The sequence below is a fragment of the Microcebus murinus genome, chromosome 2 (assembly GCF_040939455.1).
Source record: "Microcebus murinus isolate Inina chromosome 2, M.murinus_Inina_mat1.0, whole genome shotgun sequence".
NCBI lineage: Eukaryota > Metazoa > Chordata > Mammalia > Primates > Cheirogaleidae > Microcebus > Microcebus murinus.
Genome location: NC_134105.1, coordinates 80471209 through 80483604, shown reverse-complemented (window position 1 = coordinate 80483604; position 12396 = coordinate 80471209). Strand labels below are relative to the sequence as shown.

Genomic DNA, 12396 nt, shown 5'->3' with positions numbered 1-12396 from the left:
TGAAGAGATGGGGAAATGGACAAAACCTAGTACAGTGGCTTCGCCTACTGCTGTTTATAAAGAGTACATTTTCTGGGAAAAAAAAGAAACAAACAAACAAAAAAAAGGATGCAGATGGCCTCACAAAACATAAGATAACCTATAGGGATAGGGACATTTGAAATTGGACTGTTGCAAACATCCACCAGCACACAGCAGCATGTTAGATTTAAATGAACTCCAGGGGGCAGCATGTTGACCTCTACTCTGTATAAAAACAAACAGCCACTGGCAGCCCTGCAGTTAGTAAGGCTGGCCCTTGGCAGCCATGAGACACACATAATTTCTCAGCCAAATACTCTAAGCTCTAAAGTCAGCTGCCTCAGAGGATGGCTGATTAGATACAACAGCTGGTCCAGGAGATGACAGCTGCGGATATTTATGTCAGCTAAGATAATTGTCAGTTTTCTTGGCTTTCTTCTCGAAGATGGTCATAGGTCTGGTAGCTTGAAAATCCTGTGCTATTGTCACACCAATGAAAGCCCAGAATGCATTCTACTCAACCGTTCTACTCAACTCATTGCTTCAGTTCCGAAATTTTGACTTTGCTGCTGCCTCTGGCCATTGATAGCTAAGGAGGTTTTCTGGCATATCACAGAACTCCATGTGAAATGTAGTACTCCTGGGTTTCTTAGAAGTTACTGAGGTGTGACTACCTTTCCATTAAAATTCCTCCACCTCCATGGTAGCACTTTTGCCCATCAGCAGAGCTGTGGGTATATATATTGGTCCAGTTTAGTAGACTGGAAAGATCTACACTAAAAGTTATAGATCTAGATTCTATTCTGTTTCTGCTACTCATGACTTGTGATCCCCTTAACCTCCCTGAAACTCAGTTTTGTAATATGTATGATGAGAATAACAGTACCTGCCTTACCTTACACAGATATTTGGTAAGGTAAGAAGAGATGATATATATGAAAGAACTTTGAATATGGTTGATATCAGTTGTAAGTTTATTATGGTAAAATTCTTAAAGGTTTTCTGCAATATATTGTGTCTCTTTCTCCTTTTATTCCCTGTCCCACAGGGTCTTTTACCTGATATGCACATATTAATATGTATGTATATATACACACATAAATAAATGTATATATATACATTTACATATATGCATTTATTTATGAAGAAACATATTTGCCATGAGAAAGGCAGGATAACGGCTATAAACAGCAGGATAAGGAAGATAGAGAGAGGCCAGGGAGGGGCACTGTTTTACACAACGTAGTTAGGGAAGATCTCTCTGATCAAGTGTCATTTGAACAGAGAGATGAAGGAAATGAGGGCAGGATACATGAGGGTTTTAAGGGGAGTGTGCTCTAGAGAGAGGGAAGAGTAACTACAAAGCTTGAAGTAAGAGAAGAGAGAATAAGGAGGTGATTGATAAGAAATGAAATCAGAGAGGTGGCAGATGGCCAGATTACACAGGGCCTTGTGCATGGGAAGGCCTTTGGGAAGCCATTGGAGTTTTGAGCAGGGGAGAAACATATTATGACTTGAAATTTAAACAATTACTTCGGCTTCTGTGTTGAGAATAGGCTAGATGGGGTAAACATGGAGGTCACTTGTCCTAATAGTACTGGTGAAGACAGCTTAATTCCAATTGGTTGTTGGTGGAAGGGAAAGAAGTGGTTGGATTCTGGAAATATGTAAAAGAAAGAGTTGCCAGGATTTGTTTGAGGATTACATGTGGATTACATGTGAGAGAGAGATGTCATGGGTGATTCCAATGTTTGTGACCCCAATAATTGGAAACACACAAGTGTAATTGGCTGAACGGAAATTTGGGAGAGAGAAGAAAGGAGATTTGTGAGGGATGTGTTAAATTGGAGACAATCAAGTGTGATGTGGAGAAGACAGTTGGATATAAAAATCTTAAGAGCTTAGGGAAGTCTGGGCTTGAATATATAAATTTAGGAGTTGATATTTATAGCCACAGGAGTGGATAAGTTTTCCTAGAAAGCAAGGGAGAAAAAAATTCCAAGGACTGAAGCTGGGGCAAGTCGACATTTAGGGGTCTGGGCAATGTTAACAACCTCACAGGGTTTTAGTAAGTAATAAAAGAAAGAGTGAGCACTCACTATGCTGGTTTCTTCCTGCCCCTTTCTATTACTGGGGCACAGAGCCAGAGCTCTTTGTCTGCCTGGACAATGACATCTTAGGGAATTTTGAAATGCACTGATATCTGTAGTTGCTCCTCTCTGAAGCAAAGGCCCTGGGTAATGCAAGGTCGTACGATTTTCATGAATATCTTTAGACTAATATGGCAAGATTATGAAGTTGAAAGCCTGTAATCCTAATCAGAGTACCTGCTAATGAATGTTTTTGAAGGTTTTCAAGTCGCTGGGTGAAAGCTGCATTAATGTGAGACTGTAGTCTTATGACACCTCATGACATGTTTGTGAAAATAAAACATAAACAAACACCTCCCTCCCGTTCTTTATCACTTAGTTACAGCCAACTCCCAGGTGAAAAGGATAATAAGGAAACATCTTGGTACTAATTACATAGAATCACAAACCTCTGACGGGAGATGCTTACTGATGTAGAACATTCCTTAAAATTTCTACTTCAATGAAAAACTTAATTTCTTATTTTTGTAAGTTGGTTTGATACTTCTGTCTGTTATTTATGGACAATATAAATGTCAATAAGAGATAAATGTTAGAGACTGGTTATTCTAGAAAAGATCAGAACACCAGTGGAATAGTAACTGACAGTAAGGGGCTGGATGCTCCCCAACTCCCCCCAACCCCCACCACTTGGTCAGAACTCACAGGTGCCCAGCAATGGAAAGAGAGGAAGTCTGAAAGTCTCCACACCAGATAATGCACTGAGTTTTTGAGGAGTGATCATTTCTTAAGGAGCATAAAACAAAAATTGCAACTAGTAGACAGGCAATCTTTGTGTATCTAGTGGTTCTCAACAGGAGCAATCGCTCCCTGGGGATATTTGGCAAACTCTAGAGACACTTTTGGTTGTCACAACTTGGAGGGTGCTGCTGGCATCTAGTGGGTATAGGCTAGTGATGCTGCTAAACATGCTGTTATGCACAGAGCAATGCCCCCACGGCAAAGAATCATCTAGTCCAAAGCGTCCATAGTGCTGAGGTTGAGAAACCTTGGGCACCTAAAAGAATTGCTAGTATAGCATAGGTTCTTGAAACACGCTTTATAAGGGCTTTTCTCTATATCCATCTCTCCGATAGTTTTACTTTTCCCTCATTGTTTATTCCCATAAATACACATATATGTATGCACACCTATCTTTTATTCCTTGTCCAGGAGCCATTCACAGCTAAGAACTACTCAACCCCAATATAAAGCTCAAAAAATGCAAGGCTTAAATTAGCGACTCATACCAATCCCTTTCCAAAGGGATTTTTGGGAGAGAGAAAAAATTTAGCAAGTTAATCATTAGGGAAATATATATATATATACACACACACATATATGTATGTATGTGTATCCATATATGTACACATAAGTGTATGTGTGCATATATATATTAATAAATACATATATATGTAAAATTAAAATTTTTATATACAAAAAGCTTTGGGGAGGTCACTGGGGGGTAACTCTCTAAACTTCACCTGCTCATCTTTCAGTTGATGGCTTAGAATTTCCATAAGTGCTGCCATCCCGGTCTTTAGAAGGTATTGCCTTTCAGAATGGGAATTGAGCTCCTTGAAATGCTGATGCAGTTTGGCCAGGAACAGGCAAAAGAGAAAGAGAAATATCCCTCTTGGTGCCTCCCTGGCTGTTAGGCGGGGCTTGATGGAAGAGTCAGTACCTCTCACAATTTCTGAGAGATGGTGGGCAGGCATCATGTGCCAATTTAGATAAGCAGAGTACATGAAAAAGGATTTGTAATGCTATCCATTATGGAATCTTTCTTCTCCTTGCCTATTTGCTGGGGAAAAAGAGGGTTATTTTCAAGAGCTCCCTAGGTGAAAGCAGGTGGCTTTCATTTCATGCACTGTTGTAGTAATAACCTCCCTTAATCATCACGAGATAATGTCCCCAATTCAATTCCAATGTGCAGTTTTTTGTCTTGGAAAAAAGGACAGCACATAAATGCTGGATGCATCAAGAAGTTATTTCAGAAGGCAATTTTTCCGCTGCTAAGGGTCCATTTATCTCTCTCAGTTTTGGGTGGAGTTAACAAGGACTAACAACCTGATAGAATTTGCCATTTGGGGCCAAACAGACTGGAAGTCATGGGGGGAAAACACCCCACTAACCCAAATTCAAAAGTGTATATCCTACCTTTCAGTACTTCACGTCTTAGCAATTATAACAACATTTAACATGTATTGCATATTTCCACTGTACCAGGCACTGGCCTAATTAGTCCTTACAGCAGCCCCATTAGTTTCATTTGACAGAGGAAACAGCTGGGCACCTAGGCAGGCAACTGGCCCACAGGCTCACAGGTAGCCTGAGGCAGAATGGAATTTGAAATCAGATCTTTGCTTACAGAGCCTGAGCTCTTAACTCCTCTCCAATAGCCGCTGTGGAAAAAAGACTTTAAAAAATTGATTCTTATGAACTTAGACACAACATTTATTTTTCTCAGCAGTATAAAAGGGTTTCTCACTTACTGTGGTAATAAAGAAACTGAAGATTGAAATGGTAGATGGGGTCCACCAATATGTAAAAGTGTTGCCCAATTACATATAAAGGTGATATTTCTGCCCTAATCCTCATTAGGGTTATTTTGCTGTACTGGGGATTTTTCTGTTCAGTGGGTTAGTCAGTTGAATAAGGATTAAAGTCCAGGCTTTATCATTTTTTTTTTTTTTTCCTTTGGCTGCTTGACTTCGGTTCTTGGTAGGAGTTCTTAGAACAGTCTCCTTCAAAGACTCTGGGGTTTCCTAAGCTAATGCCACTTTATAGCAAGACTTTCTTTGCTTGGACACAATTTTGTTGTTCAAAGTAATTGAAGCTGCAGGTCTTAAATATGAAGCTGGCTAATGCAATTGGACTATAATACTGCAGTTTTAATGTAATCACCAACGCTATGTTTGAAATTAAGTTTATGACTGGCTTTTAGCTGTATGCTTTGAAAGGACTGATGGATTACTTACATCTCACTAGCCCAAGCTCTCTTATTAAAGGCCAGGACTACACCCAAAGAGAGGTGCAATGGCTATTTCTCTGGGAAAGCCTGGGTCAGCAGGTGTTATGCCACCACTACTGATGTACCTCTGAGACCAGTTGATGGAAGTGCTAGGACCACTACCCCCTGCCCCATTCCTTAAGCCAGACAAGGAAGGATCCAATTTCTTCTGGAACTCAAAGGCTCTCAGAATATCTTTGTCTCCAATGTATGTTGAATTCTGTCTAGAGTGCTGAGCAACTCTAACTCTTGACTCTTCCCTTGGGCTAGAGATTCTCTCGCCTTTCTTCCCCACTGAATCTTGGGATAACAGGAGATAGGTGGTGGTTTACCTATATTTTGTGAGTCTTTGTGTGAAGGACCACTTTTTTTAAGGGAAGAAAAGACTTTTTCCTCCAGTTCTACTCAGGGAAACATAAACTGAGCCCATACAAAGGTAAAATACTTGGCTTAATGATTTAACCTCTCTAAACTTCAGTTTTCTCATCTGGGGAATAATAATAGTATTCGCTAAGGGCTGTCTTAAGGAGGAGATAGTTGAGATAATGTTTCTAAGTCCCTAGTACAGGGCTTGATGTGCAGGGTGTTCTGAAAGTCTCCATACAAAGGAAAACTTTTGCAAAATTTCGTAATGAATATTTTGTAAATAAAGGTACATTTAGCTACAATTTTCCATTTTCCCTATGTATAGAAACTTTTAGGACACCCTGTAGAGGAGTTCCTTAATAATTGTTCTTTTCCTTTTATCTCCTAGTATGCTTGGGAGAGGAGGGCCACCTGTGACAACCCGAGTGAAAAAGAAAATCTACCAGGTCCATTTAAAGATTTGAGGTTCAACTTTAATATCAATGATTTTGGAATAAGCATAGTACTAACATAGCTTTAGGTACACACATGTCTTTGAAAATATTGTTCTAGACAGGAAACCTCAACAGTGCTCCAGCATTATCAGGAGAATTGTCCTAATATGTATGAGGATGGTGTCCATTTAATAAATGTTGGCAGAAAGAATGTTCTAGTCTATTTCGACAACCTGCTGTTTCCTCCTCTCAGCCCCCAAATCCATTCCCCTCTGTTCTTTTTATGTTCAGAACTTCCTGGGTTTTTCTTTTTTTATGTTTCCCTGGCTACCTTGGTATAGGTTAAATTTCCCAGTCTCCTTCACATTTAGATGGTGCCATGTGATTAAAATCTAGCCAATGGGATATGAGCAGAAGTGACCTCCACAATTATCAGGTCACACCCTTAAAATAGAGCTGCTTGTCCTCCATTTATCTGCCCCTTCCTAAACTGGAATGCAGATGTGCTGGTGAGCTGGCTTTGACCATACAGCCAAGGGCATCCTGTAGGGGTTAGCAAAGCAACTAGGCAGAGAAAGAAACAGGGTCTCTCAATAATCTCATTTAACACAGTCATTTCCATCCACTTGACTGTCTACCAGTTAGAATTTTTATGTGTGTGTGAGAGAGAAATGAACCTTTCTATCTTGTTTAAGCCACTGTTCTTAAAGTCTCTTTTAAAGCAACAAAATTAGTTATGCTGCAATTGCATAACATTATGGGGAATGAATTATGGTGTGATAGATTCTGTGAGATTTTTTATAAATTTTTTCATTGATTTGCAGAATTACTTTTTAGTATCTTGCATTTCAGGGAGTGAACTAGTAAAAACAGAAAAATTAAGCAGCCTTTGCTCCTAGTGGTTAAAAAATTTAGATGATTCTAAATGATATATGGTTCTGACATGGTTTGTGTTTGTGTTGACAGCTAGCTAATATTGAATGGCTAAGGTTAGCAATGACCAAAAAAAGGTCTTTTTATTTTGTTAAATCATAGCTCATGCAAATGAATGTCTCTGGAAACTCAATAGATACTACTGAGTACACACCGTTGACTTTAGTCATGTATTCTTAACTGCCATGTGTTAGTCATATGTGATAGGCAGACAAAGCATAATGGGTTAGAGGTTCAAGATATCTTATCTTTATAGATAATTTGATCAATGGTAATTCCAAACTATATTTTCTCAATAAAATTGAGGGCAGGCAATCTGTTAGAAGGTGGGATTTTTATTTGTTTTATTTTTTAAAATCAGGGTTTGATAAATTTCATCAAATATTTAATGGACCTTTATTAAGAATCTATTAAAAGTCAGGCATATTTTCTTCGCCAAATAAAAATACATAAAAAAGGATGAGGAGTAATTCTCTGCACAGACATATAGGTAAGGACAAGAACTGCCTTAGAATCAGCCATTGTCAACGGGCATGTGTATAAAAAGGAAGATCTAACTGGCCACTGCAAATAATCACATGCTATGTAAGCCTGCCAGAGTATTAAAGGGCATTTGGCATACAGCCGGCAGTAAGTTTGCCCCAGGCCAGATCTGTTGCCTCTAATCCTGAGCATTTAAGAACAGGACAGGCAATACAATGCAGCAGCTTTAAGATAACTAGAAGCAAAGAGCCAACACAACAATGACATTGAAACAAGTGTCAGTTTGCTCTGATGACTGGGAAAAATGCAGATGCTTAGAAAGCTGAATAATTTATTTTATGTGAATAACTTTTGCATGGGTGACTCTCATCTCCTAATATAACTCTGTACATATTAATAATTATCTTATGGGCAGAGGATACTATCATGACTTGAAACTGCTGTGTAGTTAGAGAGTGATTTAGTAGAAAAGTAAACCCTCGCAATCAGCACAATATTTTCAGTACAATATTTTGTAAATTAAGAGTTCCATTTGCCATGAAGAATACGAAACCAAAATGGTATTCAAAGACTCAGCCACTGTCATGCATAAGTTACAAATGTAATTTTCAAATAAATAAGCACACATCCTGGAGGTTGGTGTGGTGTGGGGAATTGGTTAGTTACAGGTTTCTCAAATGCTCTGGTGGGACAGAAGCTGAGTGTGTGGTTTTTAATTAGGGCCTGTAGAGGACTTGGTAGTCCTTTACATTTCATGTTTAATTTGTTTAATAGGAGCCAACTAATTGTAATAATAATTCAATTTGATCTTTAACCAGATGTCATGAGTTTCCCTAGTGACCTTCAACTACTGTTATAGCCAGGGCATGGCAAGTTAACTGAAGATGTGCTTATCCATGATTCTTTTTTTTCTCATACAAAAAAGTTGTATGGGTGTTCATTGCAAACATGTGGAAACAACCCAAGTGCCCATCAGTACATGAGTGGATTAGTAAAATGTGGTATACGTATACCATGGAGTTCTACTCAGCCCCCCAAAGCAATGGTGATCTAGCACTACTTGTATTATTCTGGATAGAGCTGGAACCCATTCTACTTAGCGAAGTATGACAAGAATGGAAAAACAAGCACCACATGTACTCACCATCAAATTGGTATTAACTGACCAACACTTAAGTGCACATATAATAATAACATTCATTGGGTGTTGGGCAGGTGCGAGTGGGGAGCAGGAAATGGGTATATTCATACTTAATGGGTGCAGTGTGCACCATCTGGGGGATGGACATGCTTGAAGCTCTGACTTGTGAGGGGCAAGGCAACATATGTAACCTAAACATTTGTACCCCCATAAGATGCTGAAATAAAAATAAAATAAAAACAAAAACAAAACGAAAAAGTTGTAGAGAAAAATATTTCTAGTAAATATACAATTTGTAACTATATCATGAAGTGGCAAAATATATTCAGTGATATAGATAGCCATGGACTCACCATTCAGAAATAATTCCTGGCTTTGTATCTTGTAACCCTTAATGTTTATTACTAACAATATTATACAGCATCCACCATATTTTCTATTTTCTATCTACTTTGTTTTTGCTTTGCTTCTTAATTGTTCATATTTGATGCCAAGAACAGGGCTCCATTATTTGAAGACTAACAAATGTAAATTCCAGCGCTAATATAACATAGACTAATCAACAAGGATCAGGTAAGCTTAGGTGGTCTAAATGGGCTGAGTGATGTTTGCCTTATGGCAGGCAAAAGACGCATTGCTAGGAATGGGCTTGGAAGTTTTCTTAGCTGGTAGAATTACTCACAGAGCCTCTCCTGGGGAAAGGGGAAGCCTGGGCCCTATGTCAGCACAGATCCTTTCTAATACAATGAGTCTTTGCTCTGGAACATTCTTTCTTTGTGATCAAGTCTTGGAGGATGAATCACTAAAATGAATTCACCTTCCACTTTCTGGATTGTTCAGTTGCTCCTTTGTTCTATCTTCGCTCATGTCAACACAGCCAAAGATCTATGACAAACAACCCTGCTCATGGTTTTAAATTTACCTAAATGTTTCAAGGTACCTAATATCTTTTAGAGTGAGGTAATTAGTATAAAAGCACTTTGAAAGTTAAAGGATCTAAAGAGAGGCAAACACTAATATACATTTATTTTGGGGAGTTTATGATTCTGGAATCTTCTCTATAAGACCAAAAGACATATACACATCTTTTGTATATGTTTTTAATAATGTTCTCCATAATGTCCAGGTTCTCAATAGTGTTCATTGAAATAAATCAAGAATAAGCAAGGTGAGGCCTGGTGGAAAGGGTCTGAAGTCAGGAAGGCCTGTGTGTGACTCATGGCGTGATTGCTAACAGATTTATGGCTTTCTGTGCCTTAGAGTCCTTATGTGCAAAACAAGGCTAATTAGACTCCCTCTGAGAATTGGCCTTCTTAGAATAATGCTTAGGGTATAAAATGTGCTCCATAAAGGGTATGAAATTGAAGCAGGGTGAGGGAGGACCCTCAGAGGGTATTCTAACATACCTTTTAGCCTGTCATGGTGGAGGGAGGGTTGTTTATTCTGGGTCAATAACCATTTAATCCTTACTTCTATGAACATATAGGTGAGATTGATAGGTATGAGCAAGAATAAGTGCTGGGAGGTGGGGATAAGGAGATAAAAGATTCTATCAAGGAGGGCGAAAATGGAAAGAAAGCAAACAGAGTGATGTGAGATGTTAAAATATGCCATCAACAATTGCCTCGAAAACCAGGGCACCACCGCCACATAACTTTGCCCTTGGCCCAAAGATAGTTGGGTGCTTATTCTTTCTTAGTTTTTTAAAGAATGGCAAGGCCTTCCTTTTTAGTTCATCAATGTGCAAGTAAGTCATTGTCTAGGGTTTTCCAGCTGGTCCTCTTAAAAAGGTAGTATTTTTAAGTACTACCACCCATCTGTCCATCACCTATTTTTCTCATTCATTGATTTATTGAGCTATGTATTCATGGGTATTCCTACTATGTGCTAGGCATTATACTAGGGGCTTTGTGTGTATGTGTGTTTTGGTGGGATGAGTGGGTAGACTTTTTCCCTTTTTTGCTTTTAAGTTCAGTTTACTTAGCCCTTTTGGTTAAATTAAAAGTGAAGCCCCTGAATTAAAAATAATCAGACTATCTGGGAAATTAAAAACAACAACAGATGAGCTATTACAAATCTGGTAAACCAATTAGTCAAATATAGAGAGTGAAAAACATGCTTGGAATGATTTTGACTCATATAATTCCCTCAGAATAATTTCTTGAGTGTTTCTAGGCAACAGCAAATTTAATAAGAAACAAGTGGTGGTTTTTTTTCCTCCCTTTTTTTTTTCTTTCTCTTCTCTCTTATGTTGTCATAAGAGAGCAGCTTGTCTATTTCTCCCTGCTATGTGGTATTAGACATGGCTGGTTGGGTCACAGCAGGAAGACAGAAACATTTAGAATGTGATAGTTTTCAGGAAGCATACCTCACCTGTGTTTGATGAACCATTAGTTTCATTAAGGTACAATTAGCCTGCCCGGGTAGATAAGAGCATTAGGTAGAGGTTGAACTTGGATAGAAATCATAATGGGCTAAACTTTGATAAATGATAACCAGCAACAAAAACCATTTAACCTTCATATTTCTACATCACTGTTTTAGGTTCCCTTTTGAAATTGAATCTTGCCTGCTACCTTTTGAGTTAACTGAGTAGCTCGTTGCTTTGCATGATACTGAGCAGAATGCATTCTCTCACATTCCGGCTCCATTTGTGGAGGAATTTTCCTTAAGTTATGTGAGATGCGGCTCCCACTGCTGTAACAGCCCCCTCCTCTGCTCTTCTCGTGGACGTACAGTCACGGAGAAACCCAAGGCATCGCACACACCTTAGCGCCTTTGCGTGAGATGCAGAAGGCAGTCTCTAACTATTGGAGCGCGAATGAAAGTTCCCTGAAAGAAGGCAGAAGGTCAGAAGAGTGCTTTGGAATATTAGAAAAACAATCCTTGCTAGAGAACATTTAATCATAAGTAGCTTATCCTTCTCAAAGGGAATGTGGTGTATTTGCATCATTCTCCTCGGCAGTTAACCTTTCACATTTTATGCTTATGACATTTCTGTCCAGCACCCTGTGTGCTCCAATTAAAGTCAGAGGTCTTTGGAGACAGTTCAAGAAAGTAGACAGTGTCTGGAGAAGAGCTTATGCTAGGCAGTTTGGCAGAGGGACGTCATGGATAACTGTGGGGCCACTGGATGGGAAAGAAAAACTCAGGGTGTGAATGACAATTTGTGGGTCCAGAGCTTCTTGGGGCGTTGTTTTGGGTGCAGGATACTGGGCAGAGGAAATCCATGGAAGTGTCAGGACAGGATTTCTAACCCCGACGATAACCTGGTGCACGTGGATATGTGGATTAAATCAGTGCACCTGTGCCTACAATCAGTAAGTTTATGGTTCAGTGGTCGCAGGAAGAGCAGGGCTCATTTGGGAGGCAAATTGAAACTCTATTTAAGCAAAGTGACTCAGAAGGAGATGTTCAATACAGCTTTCCTCCTGGGAACATTTTCTCCTAAGGTATTAATCGGGACACCAGGCAAAATACTCAGTAATATTGTTCCAAAGATAAAAATGTGGCTCTGGGACAGAAAACCATGGAAACCTACTTATTTTTTGAAATGTTGCCTTTCTTTGGAAGAAAAGAGGACAGGATGAATAAACAGATATGGTTTACTTAAGGGTTATGTGTGAGTCAGGGTACCCTCTGAATATTTTTAATATTTGGGTGAATGACTATATAAAATGATGGGTATAAGAGTGAAATTGTAGCATGGATTAAAAATTAAAAAATGCTACACAAGGGGAGAGTTTACAGAACTTTTGTAGAATTTTTCTGTAGGACCTAAGGCACAATTTTATTTTTATGATTAGGACTTTTAATTAGATTTAAAAATCCTGCCTCTTAACTTTTAGCTATGTGACTTGGGGTAAGTTAGTCTCC

The 12396-nt window shown here is 38.9% G+C and overlaps 1 protein-coding gene across 1 annotated transcript in view; it reads right to left on the bottom strand.

The window, feature by feature from the left end:
* Positions 1-12396, bottom strand: part of PALMD (palmdelphin) — a 53922-nt gene that overhangs the window by 8610 nt on the left and 32916 nt on the right. The window lies entirely within an intron of this gene.